Here is an 8,670-nt window from a genome sequence, read left to right on the forward strand (position 1 = left end):
TATTGTCTGGATTTTATTCTCTATTAGGTATTTTTCCATATCCTCCTGATTCCCTTACATTTCTTTATATAAGTTACTATAGTACTTTATAAATTTTGTTTTGATTTCCTTCGGGTCTTCTATTATTTTCCTGTCCTCCATTATTTTTTCTATTATTCTTTCCTTCTGTCTCTTCTTCAGCTTCCATGCTAGCAGTCTACCTGGCTTATTGGTAGAGTCAAAAGAATTTTGTCTTATCCTCTTGATTTTTTGTTCCACTTTGTAATTCAGGATCAGAGAGTTGTGTCTGCAGTGTCTTGATGTTGTTTTTTGGTGCTTCGTTTCTTGGGTTCTTGACCAAATCTTTCTCATTTCCCCTTATTTCCCTTAAAAGTTTCTCTAAGTCCCCCCCTTTCTTTCCTTAAAATTATATTTTGCTAGATGAAAAAGCCTCTTATTACGGCCTTACTAGCATCCCATACTATATTTATATCTGTCTCTTTATTTAAGTTATTATCGAAATATTCTTTTAACGTTGATTTGGCCTTTTCTAGAATTTTGTTATCGTTCAGAATTGCTTCATTTATTCTCCATCTTCTAATTTTCCTCTCTTCTCCCTTTATTTCTAATGTCGTTGGATTGTGGTTGGATATTGTTTTTACTTGTATTTCTGCCTTCTTAATTTTAGTTAATAATATTTTTGAAATCCATATTGTATCTATTCTTCCCGAGGAGTTTTTGGCTTCGGAGTGGTATGTGTATTGCTTCTCACTTAAATGTTTTAATCACCATGCATCATGTAGGTCTAAGTTTTCTATTAGATTCATGAAGCTTATTGGTAATTTCCCTTCCTTCCTTTCTTTCTCCCGTGTTGTTCTGTCCATTTCTGTTGATATAACTCCGCTTAGGACACCCATGATTATTAGTTTTTCATCACTATGATCTAGCAATTTATGTTCCATTTAATAATAAAATAAAATTCAGCTTTCTTATTATTTAGTGCATATATTCCTACCTTTAATATCTTTCCTTGTTGGGTTTTAATCCTGATTGCTATCATCCTCCTTTTTTCATCTTTAAATACAAATTCTGGATTTAATTTGGGAGTTGCGTAAATAATAACCCCTCTTTTTTAAACTACATCTGAGGATATAAATTCTTCACTTAATTTTCTATTAATTAACACCCTTCTGTGGTTTCTTGTAACATGTGTCTCTTGTAGACAGATTATATCCCATTTATTTCTTTGGCATAGGTGTTCAACTTTGTTTCTTTTAACTTTGCTGTTTAATCCATTGATGTTCCATGAAATAATTTTAAGATCCATAACTCATCAGATTCAGATTCCTTTATTTCAATTATAAATCGTATTATGTTATGTAGTATATGGTTTAAAAGTTCCTCCATATTTCTACACTGTCATTAACATCCTGTATCTTCCTTTGTTTCTCCCTTGTCACTCTCTTGTCCCTCTTTCGTATCTCTCCTGTCCCATCCATTCCCCCTCCTAATGCTTTATGATATCTCCTCCAAAATTTTTTTGCTTCTTCCTCTGAGTTCATCCTCTTCCTGCTCTGTTTATAAGTGAATGAAATTCTTCCGGGCATTCCCAGCAGAAGGGGATGTTGTTCTTTTTGAGTGCATCTGTTAAGCCTTTATATTTTCCTCTTTTCTTCCTCAACCTAGCTGGTATTTCATGCATGATTATAATTTCTTGTTCTTCAATTCTGAGCTTTTTCTTCTTATTTGCTTGCATTATTTTATCTTTTATAATTCGCAAGTTAAGAAAGACGAGGCAAACTCCAGGCCACCTATTGGGTCCGGCAGATCTTGACCTAATTCAGAATGCTCTGTTCATGCAGATAGAGATGTCCTCTTCCTGGATTTCCAACCAGGATGCTAAGACTTTTATTATTACTTCTTCGATATTCTCATCGTGATTTTCTTTTATTCCTCGAAATCTCAATATTCATTCTTTTTGGTTTAGTTCTTGGACTGCAACCGTGTCCAAAATACTTTCCTGACCCATCTTTAAATCCAAAATTTACTCTCTCATTCTTTCCTGAGATTTCTTAAGTTCCTTGTTGTTTAGTCGTGTCCGACTCTTCGTGAACCCATGCACCAGAGCACGCCAGGCACTCCTGTCTTCCACTGCCTCCCGCAGTTTGGTCAAACACATGTTGGTAGCTTTGAGAACACTGTCCAACCATCTGGTCCTCTGTCGTCCCCTTCTCCTTGTGCCCTCAATCTTTAGGAAAGTTCCTTACTTTATATTATTTGTTTTTTCAGTGCCTCTTCTTGTTTGTTATTTTTTAATTTAAGTTCTTGTACCTCTTTCTCTAGTTCTTTATTTTTCCCTGCTAAGTTATTCACTAGTGCTGTTAAATCGAAAATCATCTTTGTATTCTGGTCCATTCTCGCACCCATCGTGTCTATTTTCCCACAGAGATTCTCCATTTTATCATTCAATTCTTTCTTCATTCCTAAAGTGAGTTCTTTCAAGACTGCTCCCTGGTCTATCTCAGCCACTGAGGCTCTTCTTCCTTGTGTCCCTGATGATATAAGAGTCACCCCTGAGTGAACCTGTATTTTCTTAATTTTGTCTATTTCTTTGTTTTCCTTAAGGGAGCTCATTAAGTTGTTTAATAGGTTAACTCAGATTTGAGGCAAAAATTCTATTGAGGGGAAATTGAGTGAGTTATGTCCTCACTCTTCCATACCTTGTTTGCTACTGTTCACTTGTTCTCATACTCCCTCTTTGTATCTTGTGACTTATTGTCAGTAAAGTTATACAATTTCAATCATAAACACAGTTATACAGTTTCAATCACAGCTGCAATACATTAACCATAAAAACAAGGGCAAGAAAAATAGAGAGGAGTATGATGTAGGGGAAGGAAACAAGAAGAGACAAGAAGAAAGCAGGAGGGTGAAAGATCTGCAGATACGTATTTTAATCAAAACATGAACTCATTTATATATTCCTGCAATTACTTCCTTCTCCACCTGGTGTCGCTATCTTCTGTTGGCAGCTTGCTTTGTTTACTTTACTTGATTCACTCCTCCACCTCCTTCTTGGGCATCATTTCTCAAACAGTCATTCAAGCAGCATGAGACAGCAGTTTTCCCCTCACCATTTTCCTCTTTAGGGCCTTCCGTCACTCACCACCCCTCCCTTCCAAGCTCCACCATTTGTCCCTCTTTTCCTCTTTCAGTCCTCAAAATTATCTTAAAGTGCTGGGGTTCTTCCTCTCACTCTGCCATTTTTGGCAGCTCATCTGTAGCTTGGGGAAACCACTTAGAACATAGCTTGGCACATTTGAGGTTATATTTGCAGTGGGGGTGGGAGAATGGGGAAGAATGTGTGTGTGGGGGGGGGTAAATATTAGTAAAGTCATCCTCTCGTCTATTCCTTTCTGACCCAGAGTAACAAAGCAACAATGTATCAGTTTGTCTCCCCCCTCTCTCTTGACTTTACTTTTATGATACTTTATTACTTTATTACTAACGCCCGCTCAAGCATCGCTTCCTCCCCGCCCAATTCTCTCTTTTTTTAAAATAATATTTATTAAAGTTTCAAAGAAATTACAAAAATAGAAAAAAAGAAAAGATAAAAAAACAAAAAATACAAAATACAGAAAAATAAAAAAACAATTAAAAACAAATCAGTCTTTCCATGTCTTATCTTTCATTTGCTTGTTTCCCTGACCTCCTCACACCTCCCTTTTTTGTATTCTAGTTCAGTAGTTATTTCAGCAAGTCCTTACCCTTTTTGCTTTTATCTTAATATTTTATCTTAATATATTGTAACTTTACATTTTCACCTGTTAACAATTCATTTTTACTTAATCCTTTATATCTTTTCTGCTAAAACCACATAGTTTTATTCCAATATCTTTCTAACATTCCTTAATTTTACATTATTTCTGTAGATAAACTTTAAATTTCTTCCACTCTTCTTCCACCGACTCTTCTCCTTGGTCTCGGATTCTGCCAGTCATCTCAGCCAGTTCCATGTAGTCCATCACCTTCATCTGCCATTCTTCCTGGGTGGGTAGATCTTGTGTTTTCCAGTATTCTTGCTGCTGTTGTGGCATACATAAAGAAAGTTCTATCCTCTTTTAACACCAACTGGCCGACCATGCCCAAGAGAAAGGCCTCTGGTTTCTTCTGGAAGGTATATTTAAATACCTTTTTCATTTCATTATAAATCATCTCCCAAAAGGTCTTAATCTTTGGGCATGTCCACCAAAGGTGAAAAAAGGTACCTTCAATCTCTTTACATTTCCAACATTTATTATCGGGCAAGTGATAAATTTTTGCAAGCTTGACTGGAGTCATGTACCACCTGTAAATCATTTTCATTATATTCTCTCTTAAGGCATTACATGCCGTAAACTTCATACCTGTGGTCCATAACTGTTCCCAGTCAGCAAACATAATGTTGTGTCCAACATCCTGTGCCCATTTAATCATAACAGATTTAACCGTTTCATCCTGTGTATTCCATTTCAACAGCAAGTTATACATTCTTGACAGGTTCTTAGTGTTAGGTTCTAACAATTCTGTTTCCAATTTTGATTTTTCCACCTGGAAACCAATTTTTTTATCCAAATTATATATCTCCCTTATTTGATAATAATGAAGCCAGTCTTGTACTTTGTTTTTTAATTTGTCAAAGCTCTGCAGTTTTAATCTGTCTCCTTCTTGTTCCAAAATTTCCCAATACTTCGGCCAATTTGCCTCCATATTGAGTTTTTTCAGAGCCTTAGCTTCCATTGGTGACAACCACCTTGGGGTTTTGTTTTCAAGCAAATCCTTATATCTTATCCACACATTAAACAGTGCTTTCCTGACAATATGGTTTTTAAACGATTTATGCGCTTTGACCTTGTCATACCACAAGTATGCATGCCACCCAAAAACATTATTAAAACCTTCCAGATCCCAAATGTCCGTGTTCTCAAGAAGCAGCCATTCTCTCAGCCAGCAGAAAGCGGCTGATTCATAATAAAGCTTCAGGTCTGGCAGGGCAAATCCACCTCTTTCTTTAGCGTCAGTTAAGATCTTAAATTTTATTCGAGGTTTCTTGCCCTGCCAGACAAATCTAGAAATGTCTCTCTGCCACTTCTTGAAACAGTCCATCTTGTCCAAAATTTGCAATGTTTGAAACAAGTACAACATCCTTGGCAATACACTCATCTTTATCGCAGCAATTCGGCCTAACAATGATAACTTCAAATTTGACCATATTTCTAGATCCCTTTTCACTTCCATCCAACATTTTTCATAATTATCATAATTCACATTCTTGGCAGTCATGTTAACCCCCCTCCCCGCCCAATTCTCAAGATGTCTCCCATCTTTACTCTGTTGAACAGTCTCCTGTCTTGTAAACTTACAGTTCAGTTGCTTTAATTTTTTCAGGTTTTATTAAACAGTGTTCTCTTGAGTCAGGGTAAATGTGCTGGTCCCGGGGGGAGGTTACCATGGGGCGAGGTCCAGGACCTGAGTCAAGGGTCGGCAGACAGTCCTCCACGGGCAAATTAGGGTCCAAAGCAAGGAGCCGGGCAAGGACAGGAACTCTGGAAGAACAGGACTGGGTGCTGGCCGAAACAGCTCTTCAACGACGTTGCTCCCGCAACCTGGGACCGGGCTGACTGGCCTTTATCTTCTCTGAGGCCAGGGGCAGTCCCAGCCCCCAGGTGACCCGCCTCTTCTGGCCTTAAGGCGAGCACTCCTCCTGGGAGAAACCAGTTCCCTCCACCTCTCTGCCCTGAGCCTCTGCAGCTCAGGAGAGGCTGGAGGGTTACTGGACCCAGGGGGAGACTCGTCTTCCCCTGACAGGGCTGGGAGAGGCGCACCTGTAGGCAATGTGTCCTCAATCCCCTCCGGAGCCAGAGTAGATTCACCTGGTGCCTGCTCCTGAGGATCCGGCACAGGTGCAGGTGCCTCAGAGTCAAGGCCCTGCACCAGCTCAGCCGGCCCTGGAGGCGGGGACTCCTGTGCAGGCTGGAGTTCCTCCAATTCGGCTTCTGAATCGGATTCCCAGGCCATCACAGTAAACACCTTCATCCCACCTTCTCATTAGGCTCCACTATTACTGAAGTCATCCATTGATTGCTATACTCACTTCCTTTGATGTTTAATTATCTCCCTGCAGTTTATGGTCCATTAATTTAGTCGTAAATCCTGGAGAAATCCATCACTCCCCTGGTCAGGTTAACGAGGCTTCTCACAGGAGGAATTCACACCGTCTCTAACGCTGAGGTTCTCCCGCTTGCTCCGCTGCTGTAACAGCTGCCACAGCTTCTCCAAAGACAGGGGAAACCCCTTAGTGTGCTGCTAGGCATGTTTGAAGCTCAGAATGCTTTCCCTGAGCTTTTTAGGGTGTTGCGTTGTCTCCGCTTCCCTCTTTCAACTCTTCCGCATAAGCGAGCCATATTGACCTTAAAGCTGGACGAACTCTTGACCTGAACGCAGCTGTGACGGATCTGGAAATCAAGACATTCCCCTTTCAATAAGCAGGATGAGCCTACCCATGAGGCAAGGTGAGGTGACTGAGGAGACCGGATCTCCAGCGCAGGCAATCCCAATGTCAATCTTTAGGGGGAATGCCTCAGTTGTCAAAATGTCTTGGGCCAGCCCTGTGAACAAGCCTACTAAATGGATATGTTGATTTGGATTTAGTTTATGTATGTGTTGTTGCTGTTTATTAACACACACACACACACACACACACACCAGCAAACAGTACCAATTGTTGCTTGGGAAATTAAAAAAAAACAACAAAAAAATACTGACATTTTAAGAACTCCTACATCCAGTGTTTTATCCTGGGGGTATGCTGGGGTACTCATACGCCTAAACATGTTCTGAATCTAAGTTTGGCCTCATTGAGGGGCAGTATTTCAATATATGAAGACAGGAGTGCTTGGCATGCTCTGGTCCATGGAGTCACGAAGAGTCAGACACGACTAACCAACAACAACAACAACAACAACAAATTTCAATATAAGTAGGAAAATGAGAGTACCCCTAAACATTTTTTTAAAGGAAAAAAGCATTGCCTACATCACTTAAACAGCCATGGCTTCTGCAAGGAACCCCAAGAACTGTAGTTTCTTAAGGGTGTTGACCTCACAGTGCTACAATTCCTAGCACTCTTAACTAACTACAGTTTCCAGGATTCTCCAACACACAGTAGTATAAGAGTGCTGTCAATGTATAGCATAGAACATAGGGAAAACCCATTCTGCAACCACAGGTGTTTCAAAGTTGGCCTCGCTAGCTGTTTTTGATTCCTTCTATGGAATTGCATAGGCTACTGAAGGTATTTGCTTGAATGCTTCCTAGCTTCCTGTGTTTGCAAATGGTGACTACAATCTTAATCCCTGATCTGTACATATGTTGATGGCTTCATGCTCACTAGAATGTGATCATTACAATGTGCAATTATTATTTTGGAAGCCATTGCCCATGGGACCCTCTGTCTCTGACAAGGATGGAGTGTACTTAAGCGTATCTGGGCAAACACATCATCAGATGGATAAAAGGAAGCTCCTTATTCGCCCCAGTAGAAGTGAGTGGAGATCACCATTGCCTCTTCTGTAACCAAGAGCTCTGCTGTGGCAAGATGTCCCTCATGGTTCAAATAATGCTCCTTGGTATCTGTGTTAGCCTCTTCCTTCCTCCTGGAGGTAAGTTCCCTTCCCCAGTGCTAGGAGACTGTTTTCCAGATGGAAGCAATAAACCTTTGATTACCAGTTGTTGGCAATCACAAGTGAAGAAAGTGCTGTGGAGCTCAGGTCCTACTTGTGGACATCTGGTCAGGCACTGTGAGAAGAGGATGCTGAACTCGATGGGCCACTCTCTTGATCCAGCAGAGCTCTTCTGAGGTTCTTCTACATAGATTACACTTGAGGTTCAACGTTGATATCTTGGAGTCTGAGAGGGACTCCATAGCAGCTTCTACCTCCACAATCAGAGGCAATATGTCTCCTAATAGCAGGGGATTCACCAGTGGCTGAAGTGCTATTGAGCTCACATGCTACTTGTGAACTTCCCAAAGGGGTCTGTTGGGCCTCTGTGAGAACAGGGTGCTGGACCAGCTGGGCCATTGGCCTGAACTAACAGGCTCTTCTTGTGTTCTTATACATTGATTACCCATTTATTATCACCTGAGTTTCAAGACTGGTATTCTGATAACCTTGAGGTTCTCCCTTTTGATGCAGATGCATTGAAATGTCGACTTTGCATGGCCCCATTTGAAGCAAGTCCATGTCTACCTGAACATACATGTGAAGTAGACCCTGAATTTCAAATGTGCCATGTCTACAAGTTGACAAGAGGTAAGAGACCTACCATATTTTTCCATGTATTGGATGCCCCAATGTATATGACACCCCCTATTTTTGGGGAGTCCAAATTAAGAAAATGAGGGAAATTACCCTGACTTGTTGAGCTTTTTTGGGGGGGAGGATTGCCCAGGGGCTAATAGCCGCGCCCGTCTAACATGCCACTGTTCCCTCACCAGCAATCGCTGAGCTGTCTTGGGGGGGGGGGGCCAGAGTTGAGGTTTTTTTTGGTGGGTGAAGCTTTTTGTTTTAGCACTTTTTGCCTTTTCCGTGGGGCATTCTTCGTCTGCTTGCCTCCTCACACTCAGCCCACCCTATAGCTGGGAGGGAGGCT

Source organism: Podarcis filfolensis (assembly GCF_964270895.1).
Source record: "Podarcis filfolensis genome assembly, chromosome: 3".
Lineage (NCBI taxonomy): Eukaryota > Metazoa > Chordata > Lepidosauria > Squamata > Lacertidae > Podarcis > Podarcis filfolensis.